The following is a 20,298-nucleotide window of genomic DNA, read 5'->3' as shown; positions in this document are numbered from 1 at the left end:
TTCTAACAATAGGGATGGCAGGACCAAAGTGCTGAGGTGGAGTGGGGTAGCCCTGGTCCTTGGAAGTTTCTGTCTTGTTGCTCCAAGAACATCAGCTGTTAGATGGCAATTCTGCAAGCTCCGCCCCTACCCCACTAACATTCCCAGTAAGTCTCTTCCCAAAAGATTTAGTCCAGGACCAGGCCAGGATCCTCCTTCTTTCCTCACTTCCCCGACACTCCGTCCCCGCTAGTATTATCAAACCTCCCAGCCTACTACTCAGCCAGAAGTCAACCTTTCAGGGAAGACTGGTACAGATGCTTGCGATCAGGTCCCCAGGAAAGCCAATGCCTCCAAAACAGCAACAATTAGTGAGACTCCCAAAGGAAGTACAGACTGTTCCCAGAAAGGATGTGCCCTGAGGTGGGGTGAGGAAAAGCTTTCTCATCTGAAACCTGATTGTTACCACTCCTTTGGAGTTAGGATTCTACTAAGGTGATGACCAGAGTCGGGAAAAGATGGTTTTAGTTATTTATCCAACTAAGAAAAGGTAAGGTCTTTGCATTTCACCTGAACAAAAGGGCCCCCCTGGAGACCCTGAAAAACAGACATTCCTCACTTGTACCTGGAAAGGCTCTTGTCTTCACTGGGGGACGCTTCATGATTAAAACAACTTTTGAGGTTGATGAAAGGATGCCTAGAACTTCCTGAGCATGAGGAGAACGCGGTGACCTGGGGAACTAACTGTGTTGGGCAGTGTCTCTAATCTTCCTTGTTGTTCTCTAACGTCCTTGGAGCCTGCAGTATGTGGGGACGATCCCTGTGGGCTGCAAGTACCCTGGACTCACTCAGCAGGAACCAAGTTCCACCTTGGGAAAGTCTCTCAGTGTCCTCCGGTGTGAAACAGTGACATTAGGCTCTGAGCTTTGCAGTCCCTTCCCCCTTCAAAGTTTTGTGATTCTGAGCTAGCAGTTACTTCTCCGGTTACGCTTTCCATCCTGGAGTGAGGTCATTGGAGTGCTCACCAATGGCCCTGGAGTCTAAACGGTCTCCAGAATCGCTGTGTCCATCGCACTCAGAATGTCTGCCCCGCAGAAGTTGGCTCTGCAGGGCCCACCAGGAAGCCCACCAGGACCCCCACCCGCAAGGAGGCTCCAGTGAGATCACCGTGGTGTCATCCTGGTTTACAGAGCAGAGTCCCTGAGATGAGTCCTGCCTCGTCTAACAGCTCAGTCATTCACTCTTTTCTTTTTTTTTTTTTTTTTTAATAACTACCAAGTTCTTTCCCCTGAAACTAAAGGTGGGGCGAAGCTGTGGGTCAGAGGCACAAGAACAAAGGACACTCCCCCAGAGAGGAAATACAGAAAGGATTATCCTTTTTCAAAGGTACAATAATGAAATACTTTCCTTCCCTTGGACAGGCAATTTCATCAGGGTTCACTGCAGGGGAAACAAGATGCTATTGTCTTGATTTAATTGGCATAATATCTCCCCCTCCTCCAAATGAGCGTTCAGACGGCTGCTAAATGCTTTCTGCTGGAAGATGAAATCCCTTTCAACTTGGCACCTTTCATCCTGCCCAGGCCCCTCACAGGGCTCCGGAGGAGACAAGCCTCGCCTGGGCCCAGTGACTGCCTCCTTCCCTGACTGATGAGTGCTGGGTCCCTGGATCTGGAACACTCTCCCTGGCCCTGTTATCTTTACCCCTCATCTCCACACAGCATGGGCACTAAACTCGTCAACAAGGGAGCAGCCTCCACAGTCCCCACAAGAGTCACAGAATTCCTAAACCAGAGTCCTTTCTGAATCTACTAAGACTTCTCAGCTGCAGCGAGGGGAGTGCAGGGTGGGGACCCACAGAGGATTCTCTCATGAAGACCTGGCCTTTTGGTCCCTGAGGGTGGAAGAAAGGGAAATGCTGAGTAATCAGCAAGAGTCCTGCTGGCCAGAGCTCACATGATCCCATTGATTCACCTCTGTGGCCCCTCTTTCTTGTTGCTCTAGCCAGACCCCTCAGCCAGCAAAGCAAGGTAGGCCCCACTGGGGCAGGGCTGGCTGTGGGGCCACTGCTGTTGGCCCCGCTGCTTTCAGCGGTTAAAAGAACATGGAAACAAGCCGCCCAGATGTTGTAGCTGCTGCCTGCTTGCCACCTCTGGGGGCCTTACTTCCAGAGGAATCTGAGAACAGAAACTCAAAACGGGATCAGGTGGTGGGTCGGAAGGTGTAATCTCCAAGGAGAACAATGCGACATCGGAGTATCAAGCAGACAGATAGCAGGAGACACTTGCATACAGAGCCGCCACTGTCCCGGTGTTGAGCTTCCTTGATAACCAAATCCATGACTAATGTGCCTCCCACCCCGCCCACCCCCAAATCATGCATATTACCGAGGAAGACTCAGATCTCAGGTTAGAACTTCTACCCAAGAGCAAGTTAATAAATTCTTACAGGTTAAATTAAACTTACTCATGAGATTGCTGTTCAATCCCCCACCGTTTTACCTCTTCCCCACCCACCCGACCCACCCGGACTGCAACAAGGGAAAGAGGATTGAAGGCTCTAGGATTTTTTATCAGGACTTTCTGCTCAAGATAACTTGTCTCTAACCCAACGTGTCCTGACAGCGATTTGGTGCAAGTGTTTCAATAGCCCCATTCCTGGCATGTTGTCAGACCTCCAGGAGGGCTAGGTCTCTGAACCAGACCGTTAAAAGACATGAATGACCCCCAAAGAGACAGCAACTGGTTTAAATGTCAAGAAACAAGATGTACATAGGTGTTTTCTTCCTGTGGTATTTGGGGTTTTTTTGGGGGGTGGGGGTTGTTTTGTTTTGTTTTTGTTCTTTGGGAAGCCTGGAAATCTCAGAAACACTTATGTGAAGTGGGAGAAGTTCTAACATCATCTTCCACTTTTTCAATTAAGAGCACCTTTCATCAGAAGTGAATTTCACAGAACACACTTCAGACCTACAAACCAAAAAACAAACAAAACAAACCCAGGAAAATAACAACTAACTCAAGAAAAGAAGCCTGTTTCCCCCATCTGGTTGGAAGACATAATGAACCTTCACTTTTAAATTTTAATTCTGGAGCATAAGATTACATCATAAGCTGCCCAGGATAAAATCATTGGCCCTGCTGCTTTAGGCCCCGCTGCTTTCTGGCTAAAAGAACATGGAAACAAGCCGCCCAGATGTTGCAGCTGCATCTACCTGTGTGTCAGCCCACTGTGATGCAGGTGTTTTGGTCTAAAGGGACTTTTTCAAAAGCTCTGGGGGTCAAAGAAAGGTTGTAGAGGCACATGCCTATCAAAGCTCTCAGACTTCTGATTGGAAAGGCATTCTTTATTTTGAAGCCTTCTCCAGCTTGCGTGAGAAGCTCAGAAAGCAGAGTGATGATCACCTCATTATATGAAGACCCCTGAGCCAAGAATGACTCAAGCCTGAAGAGGCTTCTGCTTTCCACCACAGTGATGTCCAGTTCCCCTGTTCACACTCCAACACACAAACACACACACGGGCAACAGTCAGTTGTTAGTTGCTCTGAGAAGGGATATGGGGCTGGAATGGAAAGAGGTATTAGTTGCAAAACTGGGGCTTGAAAACTTCCAGTTATAAGATGAGTAAGTCCTGGGGACATCGTGTGCAGCACAGTGACTACAGTTAGCAATACTGTACTGTGTATTTGAAAGTTGCTAAGAGAGAAGATCTTAACAGTCCTCAGCACAAGGGGAAAAATCTGTAACTGTGTGGTGATGGATGTTAACTGGACTTATTGTGGTGATCATTTTGCAGCCTATACATATATCGAAACATTATGTTGTAGAACCAAAATGGATACAATACTATATGTCAATTATATCTCAATTTTTATAGAATACGGGCTTGGAACCAAACTTCAATTCATGAGAACATGTTGCCCAATGTCAAGCAAACCTAGGTTGAAGGAGGAGGCAGGAGGGTGGGAAGGGCTCTTCTTGCATCCCAAACCCAGTTTTACTGAGAAAAGTGTTCACATCCACCCCAGCTCAAAGATGAAAGTTAAGAGGGGAGGGTCAGTGCCCTCCTGAGTCTTGAGTTCAATGTTTCACTAAATCACTGATTTTCTTCTCTAATACTTTTACAGTTAACATTTCCCTTGATGGTTTCCACTCAAGCCTTCTCTCCTTAAACCGTGAATGAGTCCATGGGAAAGCCTCTGTCTGTTCTGCCAGAGGGTTGGGAAGTGACCCTTCTGACCAGGGGGTTGGATCCTTCTCAGATCTGCTAAGTGAGAAAAAAAGAGCCCATAGAAGGGGAAACTGAAAGGATCACCTTTCAAAACAGCAAAGTGTACAGGCCTTTCTCTACTTCCATCCTTGACTGAAAGTTCATTTTGCAGCCCTGCCCATAAAAAGATGTTAAATAATTTTCACACACACACACACACACACACACAGCATAGCTATTAGATCTGAGGGCCAAGTTCTATTGAAGAACAGGAATTGTTACCTGATAATAAAACGTAAGGGATTAAGTCCCCACGGCCACATCACATGACTGCTGTTTCCCCCTTGGAATCACACTACCCATCTGCTCCCAGGGTGGCTGAGCACAGTCTGCTACTGCTGCTGGGCAAATGGACAACCCAACCATTCTAGGCAACTGGTTATCCACTGTCTACCAGAGATGGGGAAGCCCCCTTGACTCCTGCCCAAAATCCTGGGTCATTCATATGTGTGTATTTTTCTATTGCCATTTACGTTTCCACCACCCCCTAAAAATGTTTCATACATATAAAGTAGTGTTAATTACAAACTTCATTTCAGAAAAAAAACTTCAGCATCAGATTTTCACTCTTTTCTTTCCCACCTCCTGTAGACTTTACACTTTTCCATGGTGACTGATTTATTTTGTTTATTCTTCTATTTTATAAGCCTTGGCCTTTCTGCTGCCCTCTAGGGCAGAGCCACAACATGGTTCTCCTTTTGCATTTCCTTATAACAAGGATGTATTAGTTCCCCTTTTGTAGACGCCTAGAACCCCCTAGTGACCTCTTTCGTCATGAGATTAACACTTTTATTTCCTCAAACTATCTTCCAGGTTTGGGGTGGGGTTTTTCTCGTAATACTTCTTAAATCATAGAAAATCGAGTTACTAATCCTAGACGTACGGTTCCTGGTCTCTATGTGTTATTGATGAAAAAAGAAAAATGCAGAGGGTGCAGGTAGTAAGAGAAGTCTAATCCCTACGCTTGGACTGGGTTTCAGCTCTTCTCTGTCTCACTGAGGGCTTAACATCTTGTTTCCAAAAATGTCTCCCCAAGGGAGATTAACGGTCAATTGTCAAATACTTTTGATGTTACTCTTAGTTGGCAAGTTCCATAATTAACCAATTGTAATAGGAGGGTTTATAGCCAACATTTGTTACTTGAACTGTAATTTGGTTATTTAACACAAGGTGGTGGCTCCAGTCTGCAGGCCAGAGCCATACAGAAGAAGCCAGAGGCGGCCAGCAGTCCTGGCCCCTCTCAGGGTGTCCTTGTGAGTAATTCGTTTAGCTCACTAGTCTCCATTTCTTTATGCAAAATGGACTTTCCTTCTGCCTACCCACATCTCGAGGCCGTTGCAAGATTAAGAGAAGAATGCTGGCAAGAAAGCAATGGGGGAAAAAAAAGAAAGAAATGGGAATCATTCATTTACTCATTCACTCAGCGTCTCACGTGGACCCAGCGCAGGGAGGAGGGGACGTCCTGGGGCCTGGAGCCTCAGACTGTCTGGCTGTGTCATCGAACGGGCCTCACTCAGGTCAGAGACGTGCAGAGGGACAGCTATAGGGGAGGACAGAGGTGACTATCTCAAGTGACCCCAGCTATTAAGGCCTGTGAGCAACCATCCTAGTTTTAAACCCTCTGACTCTTGTCCCTATGAGTGTGCTTGACCTGGTCAAATGATTATCAAATAAAAATCATCATTATCAATTTGAGGAGACTCAGGCATTTCAGCCTGAGAGGTGACTGTTCTGATCTGCTGTGGGGCCAGTCACCAGTCAACTTTGCAAACCAAATGAATTGATGACAATTGATGTGGAATCATCTGTCAGTATCTTCTTATAGCCCCAAAGTATCACATGATATGAAAGGTCAAACTACTTGCTCTGGAGAACAGTTTGATTTTGAGCAAACACTGGAAAAGACCCTTCAAAGTTGTGATAGAGACTCAAAGAAAATGCTTTGTCATAATTCAATGGGATTCTTCACTTTGCTATTTTTTCAAAAAAGGGATAAACACTTCAATTATCTCAACTGGTGAATTTAATAGTAAATTTAATCCACTGCAAACTCTGCCATATGTTAGGTTTTCAGTCATACCTGTACCTAGAGCCTTTAAGATACATTTAGACAGAACTTGCGTAAAACAGTAACATCAGGGGTTTTGGGGGGGATCCCTGCTGCACGCCGGCATGAGAGGATTCTCTTGACTTTTGCTGGGGAAGGTGTAGCATCTCTGACCTGTCACATCCAGGTCAGACACAGGCATGTGGAGCCAGAGGTCAGTTTTGTTTGGTCAGATCAGGTCTCAGGTCCCCAAGACCAAGGCAAGGTTAAGAGGGGTTTTAAAACATCTAACATATTCATTCTGATATAATCTATCTACATATGCCTCCCGCAACTAGACTGTCTTCTTGAGAGTAGATCGATCCTTCCTTCCTTCCTTCTTCCCTTCCTTCCTTCCTTCTTCCCTTCCTTCCGTCCCTCCTTCCTTCCTTTACAGTTTCCTCTAACTTAAGGCTCTGTCCCGGGCACTCAGTAGCTGCTCAATAACCATTGACCTGAACTTCAGTTTATGTCCGGGGAGGCCCAGATGGCCCCAGCAGGGAACCCTCTATCTCTCCCCTTCCCCCTTCACTGATGTTGTGAGGAAGGTGCTGTCACCCATCTACAGAAACTTAACTCCAGGCCATCCTGTGTCCCTCCCTGAACCCCCCAGCCCACCCTGTCCCAGCCTCTCTAATCACAAGGATTAGGCTGAGCTGCTGGAGAAAGAACTCTTGGTTCTGTGCGCCCATCTCCCTGGTTCTCTGGCCCCTACCAGCCTCTCTGAATGCCTGATGAACAGTGGGATCCAAAGTTCTTCCTCATTTTAATTCTGGAATATGGTCCAGTGACCACGACAAGAAGCCCCGTAATAACATAAATGCCCTCAGCAAGGCCGGCTTCAGAGCTTAGGAGGACTCCACATTTGGCTCAGTGCTCTGCTCTCACTCTCCTGAAATTCTTAATAATTTTTGAACGAGGGGCTCTGCATTTTTATTTGGCACTGGGTCCTGCAAATTAGGTAGCAGTCTTGTCTCTCAGGCACAGGGCATTAACAACAAGAAAGTGGAAAGGCAAAATCAAAGTGTGCTTATCAAATAATGTCTTTGAAAAGAAAATAAAAAGGCCCCAAGTTAACTTTCATCATTGGCCAGCTTGTAAACAAGTAATACCTGTAAATGAAAAGTTGGTGGAAATGAGTCTTTCCTTTTTGGAGGAAAGGTGGTGAGCATAGAGAACACATTCTTGGCTACCTGTGACCCTTTCTGGATTTGACTCAGAGGTTTGTTGGCAGGAAACATGAAGAAATTCAAGTTGCGGTGGTTGGGCAGTGGGGTCAAGGAGAAAACTATTTTACCTTAATTTGTTTTAACTTACCCTTAATTTAATGGTAAATAGACATTTCAATGGAAGAATCATAGGCTTCGAGGAGGTGGAGAATACCATGATTGGAAGGTGTCACACATTGTACGTACTATGGTCTTAACCTGAACCTATAGAACCTTCCTGTCATATTTTATCCTCCCAGGTCCAAAAAGAAAAAGAAAAGACGGTTACAGACATTAGGGTCCAAGAAAACTTGGCTAGGTATATCTTTAATGATTATCAAAGGAATCTTGAAGCATTACAAGGAAAAATTAAATGAAATTTCTGGATGGATTTTGCAAGACGTTTGTTGTGACCATGTGTTTTTTTCCAGGTTAAATTTCTAAGCTACAGGAAAAAAGCACAGCCTTCAATATCAAACAAGGAGAGATGGGAGTCAAATTATGGAGTGTCCAGAATTTTTCATCACCTTCTACAATGAATTTTGCAGCAGGCACGCATCTTTCTCAAATTTTTTGTAAAATAAACGCTTGACTTTTTGTAAAATAAACGCTTGACAAAGAGGCTGCAGAGGTAGTGCAGGGAGTTCCCAGATGCTCTGCCTCCAGTTCCCCTATTGTTATCATCCTCTGTCACTGTGGTACTTTTATCACAACTAAGGACCCAACACTGGTACATTACTATCAGCTAAACTTCATGCTTTCTCCCAATTTCATTAGTTTTTTCCACTGATATCCTGTTTCTGTTCCAGGATAGTGTCTAAGATACCACATTGCATTTCATTGTCCTGTCCCCTCTGGTCTGTGACAAGTTATCAGACTTCTCTCGTTTGTCAATAACCTTAGTTTTGAGGCATACTGGTCAGGTATTTTGTTGAATGTCCCTCCATTTGAGTCTATAATCTTCTGATGGTTATATGGGGTTACAGGTAAGACCACAAAGGGAGTGACATGCTCTTGTCACAACATCACATCAAAGGTACAAGCTATCAACTTGACTTATCGCTGATGATACTGACCTGATCACCAAGCCAAGGTAGTGTTTGCCAGATTCCTACACACTAAAGTTACTCCCCTTCCCCCTCTACCCTTTGCAAGCAAGTTACCTATCACCGCCCACAATCCAGGTAGGGAGAGGCCTGGAGTGGAACTCAGGTCCACCCCCTGGCAGGAGGCATATCTATTTAAATTATTTGGAATTATTCTACAAAGATTTGCCTCTTCTCTCCTCATCTGTTTACATCAGTATGGTACTTATTTTACACTTTGGGTTATAACCCAGTACTACATTATTTATTTTGTTGTTCATGTTGTTCCAGATTTGGCCATTGGGAGCACTCTCAGATGGGGTCCTGTGTCTTTTGGACATGCTCCATCATTTTTTTGGTTTGGTTTTGTCTTGTTTTAGCACTTCCTTACTTTCTAGCCAGGCAAGAGGCTTCAGGTTTATCTCGTATTTCCCTGCCCCAGTCTTAGCATCAGCCTTTCCTCCAAGGAGCTTTTGTTTCTTTCACTAGAGAATAGTGTTGGAAACCAAGATCTGCATGCTGGGTTCCCCTACCATTTTGCTCCTACTCTACACATCAGCCTTAACTCCCAGTAACTCCTCTGCTTAAAAGTCTCTGTAGTTCTGATTATCCGCAGAACGAAGCCCAGACTCATTGGCTTTGCATTAAGGCTCTCTCACGATTAGTCCCAATCCAGATCCTCAGGGCTTATCTCAGCAACTCATAGGTCCCTTATACCTCAGCCAGATACCTGATACTCACAAGGCCCTAAAATCCTCTTACCCTCTCCTTTTTCCCCAGCTTCATTTTTCAAGTCCTGAGACTTCGTCCATCCTTTCTGTACAATCTCATAGTGTCAAGATCCACCAGGATGGTTTCTACTCCTCCACTAGTCTTCTGAGGCTTCCCAACAGGAGATAATGACCTATTCCTTTGAAATTGCAGAGATACCAGCTTTACATGGGAAAGCGTGAGCAATCTACAAAATACTTTTAGATCCCTGGTTTTATTTAATTGTACAACCTATTTCACAGGTGAGGAAATTAAAACTCCCCACCTCCTCAGAAGAAATTAAAGCCCAGGATGGTAGAGTGACTTTGCCAAAGTTACACAGCTAATAAAAGCCAAGGTTAGAACCCAAGTCTTCTGATTCCAAATCTGATCCTCTGTTTGTCAGCTTTACATTGTACTATCTTTATTCAGAATTCTCTGTTCCCTCTTACTTGCTCATAACCTCCATAAGGATCAGAGCAATAGCCCACATGTTTTGTTGTTGTTTTTTAATGGAGGTACTGCGGATTTTGAACCCAGGACCTCGTGCACCTTAAGCATGTGCTCTACCACTGAACTATCCCCTTCCCCATCACACACATTTTTATATGACTCCCAGCACCTAAAGACATGTCTGGATACAGTAGGGACTTAATAATTTTTTGTTGTTGTTGTTGGGTGAGGTAGAGTAACTAGGTTTATTTATTTATTTAATGGAGGTACTGGCTATTGAACCCAGGACCTTGTGCATGCTGGGCATGCACTCTACGACTGAGCTATATCCTGCCTCCCAATAATTATTGACTAACAAATGAATAAACAAAATTTCTTTAAAAATACAAAGGATGTATCAATTTACTTTTCCATGAGGAATATTATAACCTGCTATTTCTCTCTCACTTGTGTTATTACAATCACCAGCATTACATTTTCTGGTTTTTGTTTTGCTTTTTGCTTTTTGCTTTGCCAACCTTATAGGCACTAAAAACAAGATCACATTGTTGTCTTAATTTTGTCTCTTGATTACCAGTGATTTTAAAACTACTTCCATATATTTATTGGTTCTAGATAATCCTTCTGTTTCATTTTGCTGTCCATTCTACCAACAAGGTAATAGTGATTTTTTAAATGATTTTTAAAAGCCCTTCATATATTAAGAACATTGATCCTTTGTCTTTTTTTGCAAATATTTTCTTCTTCATAGTTTAACACCCCTTAATTGTATTTCTATTTTCAGATGTGCTAAGTTCTAAATTTATGGGAAGAATGTTAACCACAGTTTAACCATAAGAGAAAAAACTAGAAACAGTATAAACACCCAATAATAAGGAATAACTAAACAAAATACAGTGCATCTATTTGAATAGGATATTATTCATTGATTTTTTAAAAAGAAAACATGTTTTCTTAATAAAAACGAAATACTCCTACACCTTTCCACCAAATATTAGATGGAAAAGTATGTAACTCCATATACAGTATGACTCCAATTTAAAATATATACTCAATTAGGGGGAAAAAAGCTGAAAGTAAATTCACAAGACTATTAGCAATGGTTATTTTAGGGCTATGGAATCATAGGCAATTTCTATTTAAAATATTGCTGTTTTCCAAATCTATGATGAACATGCTTTTACAAATAAAGAAAAAGTGTGTTGTTGCTAAAAACCATCAAAAAGAGTGTGTCTGAGAGCCATGTTTGAGGGTGGCAGGGTTTTAGGAAGCATCTATATCTCCCATCTGCCAAGAGACAGAACTGAGGCCCAGAGCAGCAGAGCATCGTGCCCAAGGTGACTCAGAAGTGTAAACTCTGCAGCCCTGCATTTCCAGAGGTGCTTAGCAACCCATGCCCCTCCCACACAACCTCTCAATGAATATATTCTCACACATCACACACTGGACACATCTAGATAAGAAAGCAGGCAGTGCCCATAGAGCTGCATGAGACCAATCAAATCAGAGATGTGGAACAGACTGCAGATTCCTGGAATCAATGGTGTCCTCATACCCCAAATGTCACCACCACCCGGTATTTACCATAAGAAGCCAAACAATTGTGCCTCTTAGTTATCAAGGCACGCAAGAGTCACATTTCTCAGTGACCCCCCTTGGGGAATTCATAACCTGCTAATCCCAGCCAGAGCATTCTTGGAAATGGCACCTGCCGAGGCCAACCCTTCTGAGAACAGAGGCACGGGTCACAGTCACTGGTGAGGGAGCTGCGGGAGTTATTTCGGGATGAGTGTTTCTGTGAGAACAGCGGTGCCTGGGAGCACGCCCACGGGAGTGCTGCTCTGTCTGCACTTAACACAGGCTTGGCAGAGACTCAGACCATTCTCTTTCCAGGACCCTGGCCTTCTCCCCTCATCCTGTGGCTTTCTGATTTTCCAAGGAGGAAGCAGTCCCAAAGCAGGCTTCTGAACCCTGGGAGCCAGAGCACCTTGCTCTGCCCTGAATCTTAAGGGTCGGGACAGTGGCTGATCTCTGCAGGCTGTTTCTTTCCCAGGATCTGTGTCAATGGACTTCACTCCGGGTTCAGCAATGGCCGATAAGAGTTTCCAGGAGGAGATGGGGAGGAGGATGAGCTTTTCTCCCACTTCCCTCTCTGCTGGTAAAGGATGCATCTCCTCCAGCTCCAGCTCCCGAGAGACAGACTCACTGTGGTCCCAGCTTCTGCCAGATGACATTTGAGTGGTGCCACCTCTTCTCTCATCCCTCCAGCCAGGGGTGCTGGAGGCCCCCAGCTGTAGCTAACCTCTTGGCTGCCTCCCTATCCCCTGTCTGCCTTCTCAGCTCTTCCTCCACCAACACAACCAGTTCCTCGGCTTGAAATGCTCAAGGTGGATCCAGTCTTCGCTGGTTGGACACTCACCCTGGCAGGAATGGCAGATACCATCTCAGTGGCCTTCAGTCCTGTTTTCAGCCCAAAGATCCAAATGTGGTATGAAACTGGTCTGGACGAAAGGAAACCACTCTGTGGACAAGGAGGCCGTCCGGTAAAAATCATCCCCGCAGCTGGACAAGGGCGTCAAAAACTAGCCCAGGTTGTGAACAACACTGTCACGCAGAATCACTTCACACGTGGAGTCGTTTCATAACCTCCCTGCAAGAATTCAGCAAGATGTGGTGGCTTAAACATGTTCTTTAAATCCTGTCAAGAGTTTTCTCCCAGGATGTCTCAGAAGCCCTGGCAAAATCAGTTCTGTGGCCGATTACACGGAGACTTTGCTGTGAACTGAGTACCTGAGGAAGTTCCCCCTGGGGAATCACCCTGGGTACCTTCCCAAGCAGTGGGTCAGAAATTGTTCAGCGAAGGTTCAGGAGGGGAGGAAGGCAGAGAAGTCAGGGACCCATTCGTGAAGGCAGGGATGCTCCAGGGCTTCTGAGAAGGGATCCCAGGTCAGCCTCCCTGCCTCCAGCCTTTGTGGCCCTAAAAGCCAGGCTGGAGGGACGAGGGCAGCCCCTGGGCCATGCCGCTCCAGCCGGGGCACCAGGAGAAGAGAGGAGGCCTGTCCTGTGGCTGCGGGTCTCCTGGCCTGGGGGGAACAGCAAGTGCAGGATCAAATGAGTTTCCCCTCCTCTAAAGTGCTTGGCTGACTGAAGATGTTTGAAGCCAAGGCCCAGAGGGCACATTTGTCAAGCTCTCAAAAAATAGAAACCAGGATCAAAGCAGAAGCACTTTCCAAATATAAACATTTGTCACCTACATTCACTTTTGATGTGCCCCATTCTGAATTCGTTTCTCCTTTACAAGAAGGACAGCTTAATCTTTCCGTACACACACTTGGGTCCTTCAGACGGAGCCCAGGGACAGTTTGGGGTGGGCGGCGGGAGGTGGAGAAAGGAAGTTCCAGCAGACAAAATTCAAACGACAGGAGAAGCGAAATCCTACCAGAAGCACAAGACAGGAAGGAAAAAAGGAAACTAGCGTTTATGGCACCCCTGGCATTATATACATTACTTCATATTTTCCTGCAGATTAACTCTGGAAAGAGGACATCATTATTCCCGTTTTGGAAAGAGTGTAAGTCACATATCCAAGCTTGTAAGAGTCGAGTCAGAAATTTTTCTTTGCTGTGTCTAACCCTGTGGTCCCTGCTGCCATGTGTCATGAGTAGCCTCAGCTAAAGTGACCTCAGGTCAGTGCAACACCAGTTGGACGGGGCGTTTTAGAGCCAGAAAGCACCCCCATGGTCCTCTAACCCAGCTCTTCCCCAAGACCCGCTGCCCAATTCCAGAATCACAGTGTTTTAGTTTCACTTTTGAAAATGCCCAGCTCTGTCACGTTGTTACAAAACATCACAAAGGATCCACGTCTATAAAGTGAGCACGTGCCTCCTATTTGCTGACGACGTGCCATTTCCCACATCTGGAACATCCCCTCCTCGCCCGACTAAACCCTACACACTCTCGAAGGACCAGCTCAAGGATCAACTCTACACAAAGCCCATCTCCACACCTATGGACCATCTGCTTGCATTTTGAATTCTGTTGTCTTATATTTGTTCTCTAATGGTTTTCATGGATTAACCCTTATCTTTCACTGGATTGTAAATGCCTTAAAGCAAGTGCAGCAAAGGGCACAAAATTCAGCAAGGCATATCGGCCATTCTCTTCTCACCAGGCTGGATGGTTGGAAGCCATTGGGAGTTGCCGCTCAAGGGACAGAACAAATAAGAGGGTGACTGGGTAGGGGTCTGGCCTTCCCTAAGAGTTCAGTGGCATCACCCCCAGTGACTGGCTTCTCTTACTGTCCTAGGCAAAGGGAAAAAAGAAACTAGAGTTCTCTACCATCAATCATGGACCTCAAGAACCTCACTTTCCAAAAGAAAAAGAGACAAGGAATTAGAATCTGGAAGGAGAAAGATGGGGCAGAGCTCAGGAGGAAGGTTCTTCCAACCTGCCTTTCTCCCCGGGCAACGGTTCTGGTTTCTGCCTTCCTCAAATGAAAAAGCTTCCTCTCTTTGCTTCTCTTGAACTGGGAATCAGACTGCAGACTCATTTAGAAGCCAACCCAGAGAGATTTACATTCCCCAAGTTGATATATTCCTCTGGATGAAGTTGTGATATATATAATTATAACAAGAGATCAGGTTTAATTTAGAAAATTTGGTAATTGCTGAGCATGGTAAATCATCTTTCAAGCAAACACACTTAAAGTCTTGGAGATAAAGTTCATTCCCCTGTGATGAGGTCGTTTGATGGAATGCTACTAGGTCCCGGGCAGGGTTTCAAAGCCGTTACGTTACTCTAGGTGAGATATCGCTGCTGGGATTTATGGGAATGTTGGCACCCAGGTGACACGCTGGATAATCTTTAACAGAGGAAGTCTGTCTGGTGCCTGCTCTTTGTTCCAACTCCACTTTCATATTTGAGAACCCTTGTGATAGACTTGCTATTCACAGCCGCGTTTTGGACTGTCACGAGCATGGTCTGGCATTGGATGCTGAGCAAATAAAGCACCCCTACACCCCCCTGGCCTGAGTCTCCTTCCCTTTCGGAGGGCAAGGGTAGAATTTGCTCTCCGCCCAGTAGTATTTTACAAGGGCAGTGGGGTGCATTTTCTAAAACATATTTTATATCGGTTGCTTACTTTCTTAGGTAAAACATACATTTGGGGCTCTGAACAAATTTTACAAGTTTGGCTATTGGTGTTACACAACGTATCTTCTCCTGTAAAGAGTAGTTTCTCCAAAAGGACATAAACTATCATCCAGACAATTTCTTGAAGATTATTAATAGAGAAAGATGTAGGAGACAAGTCAGTGTCTTCTAATCAATAGAAGACCTTAGAAAACAGTATCTGAGACACCAACGATTTGATAGCTTGGAGTCTTTCTCTCCCCTGCAGGGAGAAATTCTTTGAGATACACAGAGAGTATACACACGAATGGGTGGGTAAACCAAGAATGACTAGACCAACCATTACTTTTTACCTACACACTATCTAATGCCAGCTGGACGTTACCAATGGCAACAACGATATCCAAGATGACTTTGAAGTCACTGACCTTTTCCCAGTGCCCTTCTGGTGATGATGAGCATCTAGTCCCCATCATGAGGCCACTGGTGAGCACATTTTGATTGTTACTCAATTCTGTTTGTCATATTAGTTAACTGAAAGTCCTTCAAGAGCAGAGACAGCATTTCCAGCTTGGGAACACTGTAGGATGGGCCCAATAAATGCTTATTAATAAGGGACTGAAATGAAAGGTATGGTTTGGTTTGGTTTTTCACAAACTTGAATGGCCAGTTAGCATCACTTCTTACAACAAATATCTATTAAAAATCCACCCTGGGTTAAACACAAGGATGTAGAGGTAAATGAGACACTCCTTGGGGGCAGGCAGGATGGGAAGCAGCTATGAAAGAATTGCTACCAGAAGGTCAGGCAAGGAGTCAGGAGGATGGCTGGACCCCTCTCTCTGGAGGGAGAACATGGCCAAACTCACCACAGGGTTCCTGGGCTGAGAGGGGCTTATCCTCCTCCCAGAGAAGCCCCCGCTACAGACAGTATTAACAGAGGCTGAGGTTGGCAGCTGGCGCCAGCAGACAGAGCCATGTGCTGTCAGCAGCCCCAGAGCCAAGAAGAGCAAGAGAACTCTGACTGTCAGGCTGGGCCCTGGGCAGCCAGTATCATCAACACTGCCCCCAGGGCCCTGCTGCACCACTGCCCCTATCAAGCTCACCAAACGCTCTGCTAGGGGGTGAGACTGGGCAATGAGGGGGCAGGGACAAAACCTAAAGATGGGACACCTTTGAAGGATCAACCATAGAGTGACCCAGCACAGCCCAAATTCACTAGATGTTAACCTACACGCTTAGGGGGAAAAACAATCTTCCCCCAACAACGAACCTTCCATCACCAATTGACATCACTGCCAAAGACAACAGAGGTCATTATGGGGGTAACTGAAGGATTTCTTTCCTAAGGGAGTTTTCATTAGAGCACCAGGTTGCTGGGGAAACAAGTGTATCCCTTAAGTATCCTGACACAGGTGAGTCTTGAAATGTCCTGAGATGAGGCTTTGTGCTCCCCTAGACTGTGCACCTGCTGGGCTCAGTATCTTATGTGTAAAATGAAGGATTGAACTGGGTGATCTCTGAGGTCTCACATTTAATCTATTAGCTTCTCTGCCTGAACAAATCATTTCCCCAAACCCTCTATCAGCAAAGCCCAACACTGGCTTTTCATTCAACCACTATTTGTCTTCATCACGAAAGGCCTTTCTCAAAGACAAAGAAAACTTCTAGGAAAGAAAAAGGAAGGAAAAAGGGAAAAAGACGCAATAATCTCACCCAGATATTTATCCATCACGGTGCTTTATGTAGAGAATGATTTTCCTGTTATATTTAGATTACAATCAAACTGTAAAAGAACTCTTATCTCCCAGTGCCTGCTTTTTACTTTAAACTTGAGACCTTTGTCCCCCTACATTAGAGAAGCTGTAAATACTACAAGAGAATGTTTACATTTTGAAAATCCATTTTCCTTGATCATTTGTAGAAGGAAGAAAAAATCTTTGTACTAACACACCAATTCATCTTGACTTTGTAAAAACTGTTTCCCACAGAAATTACATTCTGTACAAAGTCACCTGAAGGCCGCCGTCCATACAGCGACCTTTCATTTCCCCCAGCTTTTGTCACAGTTTTGCTATGTCTCTCTCTCGATCTTTCCTTCTCTTGTCCTTGATAAGTAAGTCCCTGAGAGCTGAAAGCACTCTCCAAGTTGAGAAGGAGAAAGACAGAACCTGACCTTGTAAACCTGGGATAGACCTTGGAACGGATGCCAGGCTTGGGTTTGCTGTGTTCTAAATCTGCAATTAGTCGCGTGGGATTTATTTCTAGCCTTTGAGAAAAATGGGTTGGGTAGTCCCTTGTAGGAATTATAAAAATCTCAATCTAGTTATCAAGAAACCCAATAGCAGCCCTCACCCGGTCACCAGGAGAGCAAACGCCTTGCCAGAGGAGACTCGGATGGCTATGAGAAGGTGAAGTGGAAGACATGCAGAGGAAATCCAAGGGAGGTGTCTGGCTAGAGCATTCCGGTGAATTTTGGCTGCCCTGGGGATAGACTCCACCTGGACACTTGCTCGAAGTGGGAAAACCCCAGCCGTTTAGATCAGAACTCTGTGGATATGTGTTCACACGGAGCAACCGCCAGGCAGGAAACAGCCACGTGCAAATCACAAGGAGCACGAGGAGCCGGTGGAAGCAGGATGGCGGCGCAGTCACTGTAGCTCACTTGCCAAACTACTCAGGTCCTGGCTGCTAAGGAAGCAATTTTGGAGAAGGCATTTTTTTAACCCTTAATAAAATCAGTTGGTAGAGCTCAGGGATCACTATGTGTCAGAGCCTAACTGGAGGCTTCCCTTCATTCTGAAGTCACTTACCAACCTTCCATAGATCTCATGACTCCTAGAGCCTTGATAGGTCCAAATAGATATACTTTTATCCAGAAGAAAATCCATGCCCAGTTCACATTATGGAGAATATTGTTTACAAGACCCATAATTCGGTCAACCACATTATTACTGCACGTGACCCTATGAAAAGCCCTGCTTGCTGAGTGGAGGGCAGAGGAGAGAATGGAAAGAGCAAGATTCAGCCACTGTCCTCAGGAGGATAAAACAAAAATAAGTGTAATCTAGAACGAGACCACAGATAAATGAACCTGGCACATATTTGGTGCTTAATATTTACAGAATGAATAGTGCTTAAATGGTAAGAAAGTAACTATTTCAGAAGCATAGAAGGGAAGGAGATTATTTCTGGCTGGGGACATCCAGGGTCTGACATTTGGTCAGATTTTCTCAGTAATAGCTTGGAATCCATTCCAGGTCAGGGAAGAGTGTGAGGAAAGAGGAGGCGCTAAGGAACATGCATGGTGGTAGCAGAGTGGCTAGACGTCTGCTGAGATGGAATATTTAGAAATGAGCAGTGGAAATTGGTTAAAAGTATGACAGGCAGCTCTGAGTTTCAAAAAGGAAGCTTCTTACTGAAACATGCTAACTATAAAATAAAATTTATAGCTATAGCTAGTATTAATTTTTTAAAAAATGAACAAAACATGGAAGACCAGAAGGACTCACTTTTAACCAATTCAGTGTCTGGTCAGGGATAGGGAAGGTATAGGGTGAGCCTGGGAAAGCTTCAGAAGCAAGAATAAATTCAAGAGTCAGGGTCAAGTCAATGGTACATAAAAATCACCATAAGGAATTACTCCACATTCATACAACTAAGCATCAAGCATCAAAGATCACAGTGGGCTAAAGTATACTGAGCCAATGAAAATCAGCACATCCATAATGATACATAAATGAGAGAAGGTCAGAAAATTTCAAGTGCACCATTTCAGGTGGCTAAATTCGTTAAAGTCATGTAAAGAATATAATCAAACACTCCTGCTGCCTTTCCCATTAGATTTCAAGTTTATCAAAGAGCATGAAGGAAACTAATAAATACAGAAGGAATGATGGCCATGGAAAAACACTGATTCAAATGAAGATTTTCAATTGTAAAAATCACTAGGTGACTTTTGACAAGGAACTGTATATTCATAGAACACGAAACTAAGACCACAGAGATCCCTTTCTGAACAAAATATCTGCATTAGTTATTTCTCCATCATTCCTTATCCCTTTACTTACTTTTCTTCATAGCACATATCATTATCTGTGATATATTTTCTAATAATTTATTTACCTGTTTCATATATCTCTTTCTGTATTGGTCTTTCTCACCAATGTACTAATAGGCTAGCACATCTATCTCAGTGTAGTCACTGATTAAATATTGAGTATATAAATGAAAAGAAAAGGGAAGCTTCAGATGCCAAGGCAATTGGGACTTGGGGGGACTTCTTTTTTTAGGATAAAGTCCATGAAGTTCATCAGTTGATCAATCTATTTGCAAGACAGTGTTCAGTTCACCGTTTTAGTATCTTCATACTTGGCCAGAACCCTTCCAAGTGCATTCTAAGACCCTCAGAACAATCCTATAATTAATGTTTGTGCTCAACTAGACTTCCTGCAGTCAGTATGGCCCATGCCATGAAGGGTGAATTATCAGACAAGAGAAAAGGGTGCAGCCTCTTGGCTCAGTGTGAATGAGGAAAGGAATCTAACTCTCTTGACAACCCACCATAATCCAAAAGCAGCTGAGGTTCCCAATGCATTCAGTCTAATTAATGGTTATTAAAAACCCACAACATTCTGGGCATTCTGATCTATGCTACCAATGGTAGTCCAGAAGCTGACAGTCTGGTAGGAGACATCCATCCCAAATAACCATAATGAGCTATTGTAGGAAGAGTGGTTCAAACAGAACATCACCCAGGGTCACAGGATTTCACAGGGAACACACAGGAGACACACCCCAGCCAAGCCAGGGAGACTAAAGAATCAGACAGATGGGTGGGGGTGAGGGTGTCCTCATTAAGAACTAAAGCATATGAAACCTGATAGAAGACAGAGGAGATGACCAGTTACAGGAACTGGAAGGAGTTCTGTTCAATGCAGCAGAACTTAGGATTCCAAGGATGAGCTTATATTTTTTTAACGAGATTGGAGAGAGAAGCAGAGTGGAGTCTAAACTTGATCTAGGGCAGTGGGAGGCCAGCAGAGGTTTCTAAGTAGGGAAATGATGTGATCAAGTTTGTATTTGGAAAGATAACTGTGGTTTGGAGGGTGGATGGGGACTGGAGGAGGGAGAGCGGCCAGCTGGGGAAGAGCACGAGGCCCAGAGTCCTTCCTCTGACCCATGGGGGTGGCGGGGGCGCTTACAGGCACTGGGTTCAGCAGGGATGGAGGGTGAATAAGACCCATGGGAGCAAATATTTTTAAAATATTAAACAAATGATTACACAAGTAATGAACTACAATTACGATAAATGCTAAGAGGGAGAGGTACGGTGTGCGG

Source organism: Camelus ferus, chromosome 24, assembly GCF_009834535.1.
Source record: "Camelus ferus isolate YT-003-E chromosome 24, BCGSAC_Cfer_1.0, whole genome shotgun sequence".
Classification (NCBI taxonomy): domain Eukaryota; kingdom Metazoa; phylum Chordata; class Mammalia; order Artiodactyla; family Camelidae; genus Camelus; species Camelus ferus.
The sequence above is the reverse complement of the archived record's forward strand: the minus strand, read 5'-3'. Positions refer to the sequence as shown.